Source organism: Pleurodeles waltl, chromosome 5 (assembly GCF_031143425.1).
Source record: "Pleurodeles waltl isolate 20211129_DDA chromosome 5, aPleWal1.hap1.20221129, whole genome shotgun sequence".
Taxonomy (NCBI): Eukaryota; Metazoa; Chordata; class Amphibia; order Caudata; family Salamandridae; genus Pleurodeles; species Pleurodeles waltl.
Window position 1 is genome coordinate 1,876,405,522 of NC_090444.1, and position 12,678 is coordinate 1,876,418,199.

Below are 12,678 nucleotides of genomic sequence, written 5' to 3' on the forward strand. Positions count from 1 at the left end.
ACCCCCAGAGAGCACAGAAGTCGTGATAGGGGTATTCTGCAGGAAGAACCAACACCAGCATTGCAACAACAGTGGATTTCCGGCCCTGAGTACCTGTAAGACAAGGGGACCACGTCCAATAGTCGCGACAGTGTCGAGAGTGGGCAGGAGACCAGGAAATGCCAGTTGAGAGTGCAAGGAAGCTGCCAACTGTTGGAAGAAGCTTGGTGTTCTGCAAGAACGAAGAGGACTAGGAACTTCCCCTTTGGAGGATGGGTGTCCCATGTCGTGAAAAAGCTTGCAGAGGTGTTCCAACGCAGAAAGACCGCAAACAAGCCTTGCTAGCTGCAAGGGTCGCGGTTAGGGTTTTTGGATGCTGCTGTGGCCCAGGAGGGACCAGGATGTCGCCACTTGGATGAGGAGACAGAGGGGGCACACAGCAACGTAGGGAGCTCTCACAGAAGCAGGCAGCACCCCCAGAAGTACCTGAACAGGCACTCAGAAGAAAAGTGAACCAGAGTCCACCCGAAGTCACAAAAGGGAGTCCCACGACGCCGGAGGACAACTCAGAAGGTTGTGCACTGCAGGTTAGAGTGTTGGGGACCCAGGCTTGGCTGTGCACAAAGGAAATCCTGGAAGAGTGCACAGGAGCCGGAGCAGCTGCAAATCACGCAGTACCCAGCAATGCAGTCTAGCGTGGGGAGGCAAGGACTTACCTCCACCAAACTTGGACTGAAGAGTCACTGGACTGTGGGAGTCACTTGGACAGAGTTGCTGAGTTCCAGGGACCACGCTCGTCATGCTGAGAGGGGACCCAGAAGACCGGTGATGCAGTCTTTTGGTGCCTGCGGTTGCAGGGGGAAGATTCTGTCGACCCACGGGAGATTTCTTCAGAGCTCCTGGTGCAGAGAGGAGGCAGGCTACCCCCAGAGCATGCACCACCTGGAAACAGTCGAGGAAACCGGCAGGATGAAGCGATAAAAGGTTGCTAGTAGTCATCTTGCTACTTTGTTGCAGTTTTGCAGGCGTCCTGAGCAGTCAGCGGTCGATCCTTTGGCAGAAGATGAAGAGGGAGATGCAGAGGAACTCTGGTGAGCTCTTGCATTCGTTATCTCGTGAGATCCCCAAAGCAGAGACCCTAAATAGCCAGAAAAGGAGGTTTGGCTACCTAGGAAGGAGGATTGGCTACCAAGAGAGGTAAGAGCCTATCAGAAGGAGCCTCTGACGTCACTTGCTGGCACTGGCCACTCAGAGCAGTCCAGTGTGCCACAAACACCTCTGTTTCCAAGATGGCAGAGGTCTGGGACACACTGGAGGAGCTCTGGGCACCTCCCCTGGGAGGTGCAGGTCAGGGGAGTGATCACTCCCCTTTCCTTTGTCCAGTTTCACGCCAGAGCAGGGCTGGGGGATCCCTGAACCGGTGTAGACTGGCTTATGCAGAGACGGGCACCATCTGTGCCCATCAAAGCATTTCCAGAGGCTGGGGGAGGCTACTCCTCCCCAGCCTTCACACCTATTTCCAAAGGGAGAGGGTGTTACACCCTCTCTCAGAGGAAATCCTTTGTTCTGCCTTCCTGGGCCAGGGCTGCCTGGACCCCAGAAGGGCAGAAACCTGTCTGAGGGGTTGGCAGCAGCAGCAGCTGCAGTGGAGACCCCGGAAAGGCAGTTTGGCAGTACCCGAGGTCTGTGCTAGAGACCCGGGGGATCATGGAAGTGTCCCCCCAATGCCAGAATGGCATTGGGGTGACAATTCCATGATCTTAGACATGTTACATGGCCATGTTCGGAGTTACCATTGTGACGCTGTACATAGGTAGTGACCTATGTACAGTGCACGCGTGTAATGGTGTCCCACACTCACAAAGTCCGGGGAATTTGCCCTGAACGATGTGGGGGCACCTTGGCTAGTGCCAGGGTGCCCACACACTAAGTAACTTTGCACCCAACCTTCACCAGGTGAAGGTTAGACATATAGGTGACTTATAAGTTACTTAAGTGCAGTGGTAAATGGCTGTGAAATAACGTGGACGTTATTTCACTCAGGCTGTACTGGCAGGCCTGTGTAAGAATTGTCAGAGCTCCCTATGGGTGGCAAAAAAAATGCTGCAGCCCATAGGGATCTTCTGGAACCGCAATACCCTGGGTACCTCAGTACCATGTACTAGGGAATTATATGGGTGTTCCAGTATGTCAATGTGAATTGGTAAATTTAGTCACTAGCCTGTTAGTGACAAATTTGGAAAGCAGAGAGAGCATAACCACTGAGGTTCTGGTTAGCAGAGCCTCAGTGAGACAGTTAGGCATCCCACAGGGAACACATACATATAGGCCACAAACTTATGAGCACTGGGGTCCTGGCTAGCAGGATCCCAGTGACACATAACAAGCACACTTACAACATAGGGTTTTCACTATGAGCACTGAGCCCTGGCTAGCAGGATCCCAGTGAGACAGTGAAAACACCCTGACATATACTCACAAACAGCCCAAAATTGGGGGTAACAAGGCTAGAAAGAGGCTACTTTCTCACACAACCCCTCCCCCACCCCCACCCCCAAACGAAGGACAATAAGGCTAACCTTGGCCAGTTGAGTCTTTATTGTCTAAGTGGTGATAAGTGGAGAGTAGCTCTGCAATAGACTGGTTACACCCTTTATCATCCACTATATGGTTACTTCCCTGTGGGGATGTAAACCACCTTGTTTGAAGTTTTTTAGCTAACCAACAATGTGAAGATATATTCTCAGAGTTCCTATCAGTAAGTTTTAGTTTAGAACAGTGGAAATTGTCCACTGGACCTATTTCTAGTGATGAGAATGTCAGACAGGGATGCTGTCTCAGTAAAGCCATAGCTGGGCAAAAACGTTGTCCATATGGCTGGAAGAGAGAACAGGGATGCTGTGTCTCTTGTTTTGGAGCAGGGCAGGGATGCTGTCTTATGAGCTCCACACTAGGGCAGGGCTGCTGTCCTAAGTGTTTTGAGGCAGTGCAGGGTTGCTGCAATAAAGTTTCTCTGGGAGGGTTGGAGGGATGCTCCATGTTAACTAAAATGGTGCCCTTTTTCTCATCAATATTAGTTATCCCACAGAGAGGTACTTTCACCTCAGGGAGTACAGCTATGCCAGCTGATGATTCCCTTGGTACAGGTGCCACCCCAGGAGAGGTTTCTCCCACCACAGGAATGGTATCCTGAATGGTAGGGTGGTTAGGGGATACTGTGATACCCTTTTTACCTGTTGTTGGAGAAGGATCCTGAGTTTTCAGGCCTTTTTCTCTCCTTTGCTTTTTCATTTCAGCTGTAATGAGAGGAAGCAATTCCTCAGGGATACCCAGCATGGCTGCATGGGTATAAAACTCTACCTCAGCCCAACCTGCGGTCTCTAGGTCATTACCTAAGAGACAGTCTACAGGTAAGCTAGGTGATACTACCACCTGCTTAGGACCAGTAACTCCACCCCAACTAAGCTGAACTATAGCTAAGGGAAGAAACTTAGTGGAGTTATGGACATCAATAATCTTGTACTGTTGTCCAATAATGTGTTGTTCAGGGGGCACTAGGTTTTCAGTCACCAGAGTGATACCGGCACCTGTGTCCCTGTAGGCCTGGGCCTCAACACCATTTATTGAAACTGTCTGCCTGTACTTATCCATTGTAAGGGGACAAGCAGCCAGTGTGGCAAGGGAAATGCCACTAGGTGTGACAGAAACTGTCTTGGGACTGACTACCCCAGTTTCTATGATGGACCCATAAGTGAACCCAACTACACCCTTACTTTGACTGTTGCCAGCAGTCCCACCACTATTACCACTACTGCTAGGGTCACTAGAGTTTGATGTATTAGTGGTGGTTGGCTCAGGGGGTTTACCTGGACAGGACTTATCCCCTTGCCAACGGCCTTTATTTTTACACACATAGCACCAAGGCTTTTTAATGTGTGTATGTTGTGAAGAAGAAGAAGAATTTGATTTATCCCCTCCCCCTGAAGAGTGTTTAGGCTTTGAAGATGGATCTTTGGTTTTACCCTTATCCCCATGCTTATCCTGAAATTTCTCACCATCTTTCTTCTTGCCATCCTTGTCATCCCCTGTATGAACTTTTCTGTTCACTCTTGTTCTGACCCATTTGTCTACCTTCTTTCCCAATTCTTGGGGAGAGGTCAGATCTCAGTCCACCAGATATTTGTAGGAAAGTACCATCTTGCCTGGCATGTTACCCCCATTTTTCACTGTATATATGTTGTTTTAGTTGTATGTGTCACTGGGACCCTGCCAGCCAGGGCCCCAGTGCTCATAAGTGTGCCTGAATGTGTTACCTGTGTTATGACTAACTGTCTCACTGAGGCTCTGCTAATCAGAACCTCAGTGGTTATGCTCTCTCATTTCTTTCAAATTGTCACTAACAGGCTAGTGACCAATTTTACCAATTTACATTGGCTTACTGGAACACCCTTATAATTCCCTAGTATATGGTACTGAGGTACCCAGGGTATTGGGGTTCCAGGAGATCCCTATGGGCTGCAGCATTTCTTTTGCCACCCATAGGGAGCTCTGACAATTCTTACAAAGGCCTGCCACTGCAGCCTGAGTGAAATAACATCCACGTTATTTCACAGCCATTTTACACTGCACTTAAGTAACTTATAAGTCACCTATATGTCTAACCTTTACCTGGTAAAGGTTGGGTGCTAAGTTACTTAGTGTGTGGGCACCCTGGCACTAGCCAAGGTGCCCCCACATTGTTCAGGGCCAATTCCCCGGACTTTGTGAGTGCGGGGACACCATTACACACGTGCACTACATATAGGTCACTACCTATATGTAGCTTCACAATGGTAACTCCGAATATGGCCATGTAACATGTCTATGATCATGGAATTACCCCCTCTATGCCATCCTGGCATAGTTGGCACAATCCCATGATCCCAGTGGTCTGTAGCACAGACCCTGGTACTGCCAAACTGCCTTTCCCGGGGTTTCACTGCAGCTGCTGCTGCTGCTGCTGCCAGCCCCTCAGACAGGCTTCTGCCCTCCTGGGGTCCAGCCAGGCCTGGCCCAGGATGGCAGAACAAAGGACTTCCTCTGAGAGAGGGTGTTACACCCTCTCCCTTTGGAAAATGGTGTGAAGGCAGGGGAGGAGTAGCCTCCCCCAGCCTCTGGAAATGCTTTCATGGGCACACATGGTGCCCATTTCTGCATAAGCCAGTCTACACCGGTTCAGGGACCCCTTAGCCCTGCTCTGGCGCGAAACTGGACAAAGGAAAGGGGAGTGACCACTCCCCTGACCTGTACCTCCCCTGGGAGGTGCCCAGAGCTCCTCCAGTGTGCTCCAGACCTCTGCCATCTTGGAAACAGAGGTGCTGCTGGCACACTGGACTGCTCTGAGTGGCCAGTGCCAGCAGGTGACGTCAGAGACTCCTTCTGATAGGCTCCTTCAGGTGTTGCTAGCCTATCTTCTCTCCTAAGTAGCCAAACCCTCTTTTCTGGCTATTTAGGGTCTCTGCTTTGGGGATTTCCTTAGATAACGAATGCAAGAGCTCATCCGAGTTCCTCTGAATCTCTCTCTTCACCTTCTGCCAAGGAATCGACTGCTGACCGCGCTGTAAGCCTGCAAAACTGCAACAAAGTAGCGAAGACGACTACTGCAACTCTGTAACGCTGATCCTGCCGCCTTCTCAACTGTTTTCCTGGTGGTGCATGCTGTGGGGGTATTCTGCCTCCTCTCTGCACTAGACGCTCCGAAGAAATCTCCCATGGGTCGACGGAATCGTTCCCCTGCAACCGCAGGCACCAAAGAACTGCATCACCGGTACCCTGGGTCTCCTCTGAGCACGACGAGTGAGGTCCCTTGAATCCAGCAACTCTGTCCAAGTGACTCCCACAGTCCAGTGACTCTTCAGTCCAAGTTTGGTGGAGGTAAGTCCTTGCCTCCCCATGCCAGACTGCATTGCTGGGAACCGCGACTTTTGCAGCTACTCCGGCCTCCGTGCACTTCCGGCAGAAATCCTTTGTGCACAGTCCAGCCTGGGTCCACGGCACTCTAACCTGCATTGCACGACCTCCTAAGTTGTCCTCCGGCGACGTGGGACTCCTTTGTGCGACTTCGGGTGAGCACCGTTTCTCTCCACTTTGTAGTGCCTGTTCCGGCACTTCTGCGGGTGCTGCCTGCTTCTGAGAGGGCTCCTTGTCTTGCTCGACGCCCCCTCTGTCCCCAGACGCAATTGGCGACATCCTGGTCCCTCCTGGGCCACAGCAGCATCCAAAAACCCTAACCGCATGATTTGCAGCTAGCAAGGCTTGTTGGCGGTCTTTCTTCAGGAAAACACTTCTGCACAACTTTCCACGGCGTGGGGGATCCGTCCTCCCAAAGGGAAGTTCCTAGCCCTTGTCGTTCCTGCAGAATCTCCAGCTTCTACTGTCCAGTAGCAGGTTCTTTGCACCCACAGCTGGCATTTCCTGGGCATCTGCCCATCTCCGACTTGCTTGTGACTTTTGGACTTGGTCCCCTTATTCCACAGGTACTCTCGACTGGAAATCCATCATTGTTGCATTGCTGATTTGTGTCTTTCCTGCAGAATTCCCCTATCACGACTTCTATGTCCTTTGGGGAACTTTAGTGCACTTTGCACTCACTTTTCAGGGTCTTGGGGTGGGCTATTTTTCTAACGCATACTATTTTCTAATAGTCCCAGCGACCCTCTACAAGGTCACATAGGTTTGGGGTCCATTCGTGGTTCGCATTCCACTTTTGGAGTATATGGTTTGTGTTGCCCCTATCCCTATGTGTCCCCATTGCATCCTATTGTAACTATACATTGTTTGCACTGTTTTCTAAGACTATTACTGCATATTTTGGTATTGTGTACATATATCTTGTGTATATTTGCTATCCTCATACTGAGGGTACTCACTGAGATACTTTTGGCATATTGTCATAAAAATAAAGTACCTTTATTTTTAGTATATCTGTGTATTGTGTTTTCTTATGATATTGTGCATATGACACTAGTGGTACTGTAGGAGCTTCACTCGTCTCCTAGTTCAGCCTAAGCTGCTCTGCTAAGCTACCATTATCTATCAGCCTATGCCGTTAGACACCCTATACACTAATAAGGGATAACTGGGCCTGGTGCAAGGTGTAAGTACCCCAAGGTACTCACTACAAGCCAGTCCAGCCTCCTACATTGGTTGTGCAGCGGTGGGATAAGTGCTTTGAGACTACTTACCACTTTTGTCATTGTACTTTTCATAAGAGAAAAATATACAAAACAAGTTCAGTGTATGTACACCTAACCAAAAATTTTTGCATTTCTTTTCTCACCTCTTTTCTAAAGTGCTGAAAAGTACCTCTAAACTTTCTAAAAAGTTCTTAAAAGTTTAAAAAGTTTTTTTTCTGTCTTTCTAAAAGTTCTGAAAACTTTTTTCTCTTTTTCTATCACTTTAACTCTCTCTAAAAATGTCTGGCACAGGCCAAAATGTTGATCTGTCCAAACTTGCATATGATCACCTTAGCTGGAAAGGAGCAAGGAGTCTCTGCATAGAGAGAGGTTTGAGTGTAGGGAAGAATCCTTCTTTGGAATTATTGCTTAACATGCTTAGAGAACAAGATAAGGCCAGAAGGGCCCCATCTGTTGAAAAAGTAGCCAATGGTTCCCAATCTGATCCAGGGACTCCCCTAGGAAAATATTCAGGAAAGAAACTTCCTAGCCTGCCCAATACTAGACAGCCTAGCATAGTTGGTACAGAGGTTGAGTCACACCATACAGATAGTGTTGTCTCACATCTTAACAAGAGTATTCCTTCTCACCTCAGTAGAAGTGATGTTTCTGTTAACCAAGCTGTTAGGGTGCCTTCTGTTAGGGATAGGTCTCCTTCTGTCAATTCTCATCATACCTCTGTTTCAAGACATGTCCCTCCCACCAACCCTGATGACAGAATGTTAGAAAGGGAACTCAATAAGTTGAGAGTGGAACAAACCAGACTGAAGCTTAAAAAGCAACAGCTGGATTTGGATAGACAGTCCTTAGAACTAGAGAAGGAAAGACAGAAGTTGGGTTTAGAAACCCATGGTGGCAGCAGCGGTATTCCCCATAGTCATCCTGCAAAAGAGCATGATTCCAGGAATCTGCATAAGATAGTTCCCCCTTATAAGGAGGGGGATGACATTAACAAGTGGTTTGCTGCACTTGAGAGGGCCTGTGTTGTACAGGATGTCCCTCAAAGGCAGTGGGCTGCTATCCTATGGCTATCATTTAGTGGAAAAGGTAGGGATAGGCTCCTTACTGTGAAAGAAAGTGATGCCAGTAATTTTACAGTTCTTAAGAATGCACTCCTGGATGGTTATGGCTTAACCACTGAACAATACAGGATAAAGTTCAGAGAGACCAAAAAGGAGTCTTCACAAGACTGGGTTGATTTCATTGACCATTCAGTGAAGGCCTTGGAGGGGTGGTTACATGGCAGTAAAGTTACTGATTATGACAGCCTGTATAACTTGATCGTGAGAGAGCATATTCTTAATAATTGTGTGTCTGATTTGTTGCACCAGTACCTGGTGGACTCTGATCTGACCTCTCCCCAAGAATTGGGAAAGAAGGCAGACAAATGGGTCAGAACAAGGGTGAACAGAAAAGTTCATACAGGGGGTGACAAAGATGGCAACAAGAAGAAGGATGGTAAGTCTTCTGACAAGGGTGGGGACAAATCTAAAAATGAGTCTTCATCAGGCCCACAAAAACACTCTGGTGGGGGTGGTGGGCCCAAATCCTCTTCTAATCAAAACAAAGAAAAGAAACCATGGTGCTATTTATGTAAAATAAAAGGCCATTGGACAACAGATCCCAGTTGTCCAAAGAAAGCACCAAGCCTCCTACCACTACAACCCCTACTGCTACACCTAGTGTCCCTACTAATAGCAGTGGTGGTGGGAGCAAACCTACTAATAGCCAATCCAAGGGAGTAGCTGGGCTCACTATTGGTAACTTAGTTGGGGTTGGTCTTGTTAGGGAGACCACAGAGGCTGTGTTAGTCTCTGAGGGGGCTATTGATTTAACCACCTTAGTTGCTTGTCCCCTTAATATGGATAAGTACAAGCAGCTACCCCTAATAAATGTTGTTGAGGTTCAGGCCTACAGGGACACAGGTGCCAGTGTCACAATGGTGATAGAGAAACTGGTCCACCCTGAACAACACCTACTTGGTCACCAGTACCAAGTAACCGATGCTCACAACAACACACTTAGCCACCCCATGGCTGTTGTAAATCTCAACTGGGGGGGGGGGTTACTGGTCCAAAGAAAGTTGTGGTAGCCTCAGATTTACCTGTAGACTGTCTACTAGGAAATTATTTGGAGACATCAGCTTGGTCAGATGTGGAGTTGGAGGCCCATGCAGCAATGCTGGGCATCTCAGGGCATATTTTTGCTTTAACCAGGGCTCAGGCCAAAAAGCAAAAAGGACAGGGTGACTTGGATCCTGGAACAATGGACCAAGTGCTCCCTAAAGCTAGGGCTAGTAGAAGTAAAGCACTTCCTACTATCCCTCCCTCTACAGTGGATTCTACTTCTGAGGAAGAAGAATTTCCACCCTGTGCAGAACCTACACCAGAGGAGCTGGAAGCAGACACTGCTGAGCTTTTGGGTGAAGGGGGGCCTGCCAGGGAGGAACTGAGTGTGGCACAGCAGACCGGTCCCACACTAGAGGGTCTAAGACAGCAAGCTGTCAAACAAGCTAATGGGGATGTCAGTGACTCTCACAGAGTTTACTGGGAGGACAACCTCTTGTACACTGAAGCAAGGGATCCTAAACCTGGAACTGCCAGGAGGTTAGTGATTCCTCAGGAATACAGAAAGTTCCTCCTAACTCTAGCCCACGACATTCCCCTAGCTGGACATTTGGGACAAATGAAAACTTGGGACAGACTTGTTCCCTTGTTTCATTGGCCTAGAATGTCAGAGGACACAAAGGAATTTTGTAAGTCCTGTGAAACCTGTCAAGCCAGTGGCAAGACAGGTGGCACTCCAAAGGCACCCCTTATCCCACTGCCTGTGGTTGGGGTTCCCTTTGAAAGGGTAGGGGTTGACATAGTTGGCCCCTTGACCCTCCTACTGCTTCAGGCAATAGGTTTATCTTGGTGGTAGTGGACCATGCCACAAGATATCCTGAAGCAATTCCTCTAAGGACCACTACAGCACCTGCAGTGGCAAAGGCCCTCCTGGGAATATTTTCCAGGGTGGGCTTCCCAAAAGAGGTGGTATCAGACAGGGGAAGCAATTTCATGTCTGCTTACTTAAAGGCCATGTGGAAGGAGTGTGGTGTGACTTACAAGTTCACTACACCCTATCATCCACAAACAAATGGACTGGTGGAGAGATTTAACAAAACTCTCAAAGGCATGATTATGGGACTCCCTGAAAAACTCCGCAGGAGATGGGATATCCTTTTACCATGCCTCCTTTTTGCCTACAGGGAGGTACCCCAGAAAGGAGTGGGCTTCAGCCCCTTTGAACTCCTCTTTGGACACCCTGTTAGGGGTCCACTAATACTTGTCAAGGAGGGTTGGGAACAACCTTTAAAAGCTCCAAAGCAAGATATTGTGGATTATGTACTTGGCCTCTGATCAAGGATGGCTGAGTACATGAAAAAGGCCAGTAAAAACCTTCAGGCCAGCCAAGAGCTCCAAAAGCAATGGCATGACCAGAAGGCTGTTTTAATTCAGTACAAGCCAGGGCAGAAAGTGTGGGTCTTGGAGCCTGTGGCCCCAAGAGCACTCCAAGATAAATGGAGTGGACCCCACACAATTGTTGAGAAAAAGGGTGAAGTCACCTACTTAGTTGACTTAGGCACTGCCAGGAGTCCCCTTAGGGTGCTCCATGTCAATCGCCTTAAACCCTACTATGACAGGGCTGATCTCACCCTGCTCATAGCAACTGATGAGGGACAGGAAGAAGACAGTGATCCTCTACCTGATCTCTTCCACAGAACAAGATGCTCTAGTGGAAGGTGTAGTTTTGGCTGATTGTCTTACTGCTGAGCAGAAAGACCATTGCATAAATCTCCTGGGTCAGTTTTCTGAACTCTTCTCTACTGTGCCAGGTACCACTTCTTGGTGTGAGCACATTATAGATACTGGAGACAGCTTGCCTGTCAAAAGTAAGATCTATAGGCAGCCTGACCATGTCAGAGACTGCATAAAGCAAGAGGTGCAGAAAATGTTAGAACTGGGAGTGATTGAGCACTCTGAAAGTCCATGGGCTTCTCCTGTGGTACTTGTACCAAAACCTCATTCCAAGGATGGAAAAGAAAGAAATGCGGTTTTGTGTAGACTACAGAGGTCTCAAATAGGTAACCAAAACTGATGCTCACCCTATACCCAGGGCAGATGAGCTCATAGATACACTGGCATCTGCCAAGTATCTAAGCACTTTTGATTTGACTGCAGGGTATTGGCAGATCAAATTATCAGAAGATGCTAAACCTAAAACTGCATTTTCAACCATTGGAGGCCATTACCAATTCACAGTAATGCCTTTTGGATTGAAAAATGCACCTGCCACTTTTCAGAGGTTGGTGAACACAGTCCTGCAAGGGCTGGAAGCTTTTAGTGCAGCATATCTGGACGATATAGCTGTCTTTAGCTCCAGTTGGGATGATCAACTGGTCCACCTATGGAAAGTTTTAGAGGCCCTGCAAAAGGCAGGCCTCACTATCAAGGCTTTAAAGTGCCAGATAGGGCAGGGGAAGGTGGTTTATCTGGGACACCTTGTTGGTGGGGAACAGATTGCACCAATTCAGGGGAAAATCCAAACTATTATAGATTGGGTTCCCCCTACTACTCAGACTCAGGTGAGAGCCTTCCTAGGCCTCACTGGGTATTACAGGAGGTTCATTAAGAACTATGGCTCCATTGCAGCCCCTCTTAATGACCCCACATCCAAGAAAATGCCTAAAAAGGTATTATGGACAGCAAACTGTCAGAAAGCTTTTGAGGAGCTGAAGCAGGCCATGTGCTCTGCACCTGTCCTGAAAAGCCCTTGTTACTCTAATGAATTCTATGTCCAAACTGATGCATCTGAATTAGGAGTAGGGGCAGTCCTATCACAACTTAATTCTGAGGGCCAGGATCAACCTGTTGCTTTTATTAGTAGAAGGTTGACCCCTAGAGAAAAGCGTTGGTCTGCCATTGAGAGGGAGGCCTTTGCTGTGGTCTGGGCACTGAAGAAGTTGAGGCCATACCTGTTTGGCACTCACTTCATTGTTCAGACAGACCACAAACCTCTACTTTGGCTAAAACAAATGAAAGGTGAAAATCCTAAATTGTTGAGGTGGTCCATATCCCTACAGGGAATGGACTATACAGTGGAACATAGACCTGGGAGTAGCCACTCCAATGCAGATGGACTCTCCAGATATTTCCACTTAGACAATGAAGACTCATCAATTCATGGCTAGTCTTATTGTCCTTCGTTTGGGGGGGGGGTTGTGTAGGAAAGTACCATCTTGCCTGGCATGTTACCCCCATTTTTCACTGTATATATGTTGTTTTAGTTGTATGTGTCACTGGGACCCTGCCAGCCAGGGCCCCAGTGCTCATAAGTGTGCCTGAATGTGTTACCTGTGTTATGACTAACTGTCTCACTGAGGCTCTGCTAATCAGAACCTCAGTGGTTATGCTCTCTCATTTCTTTCAAATTGTCACTAACA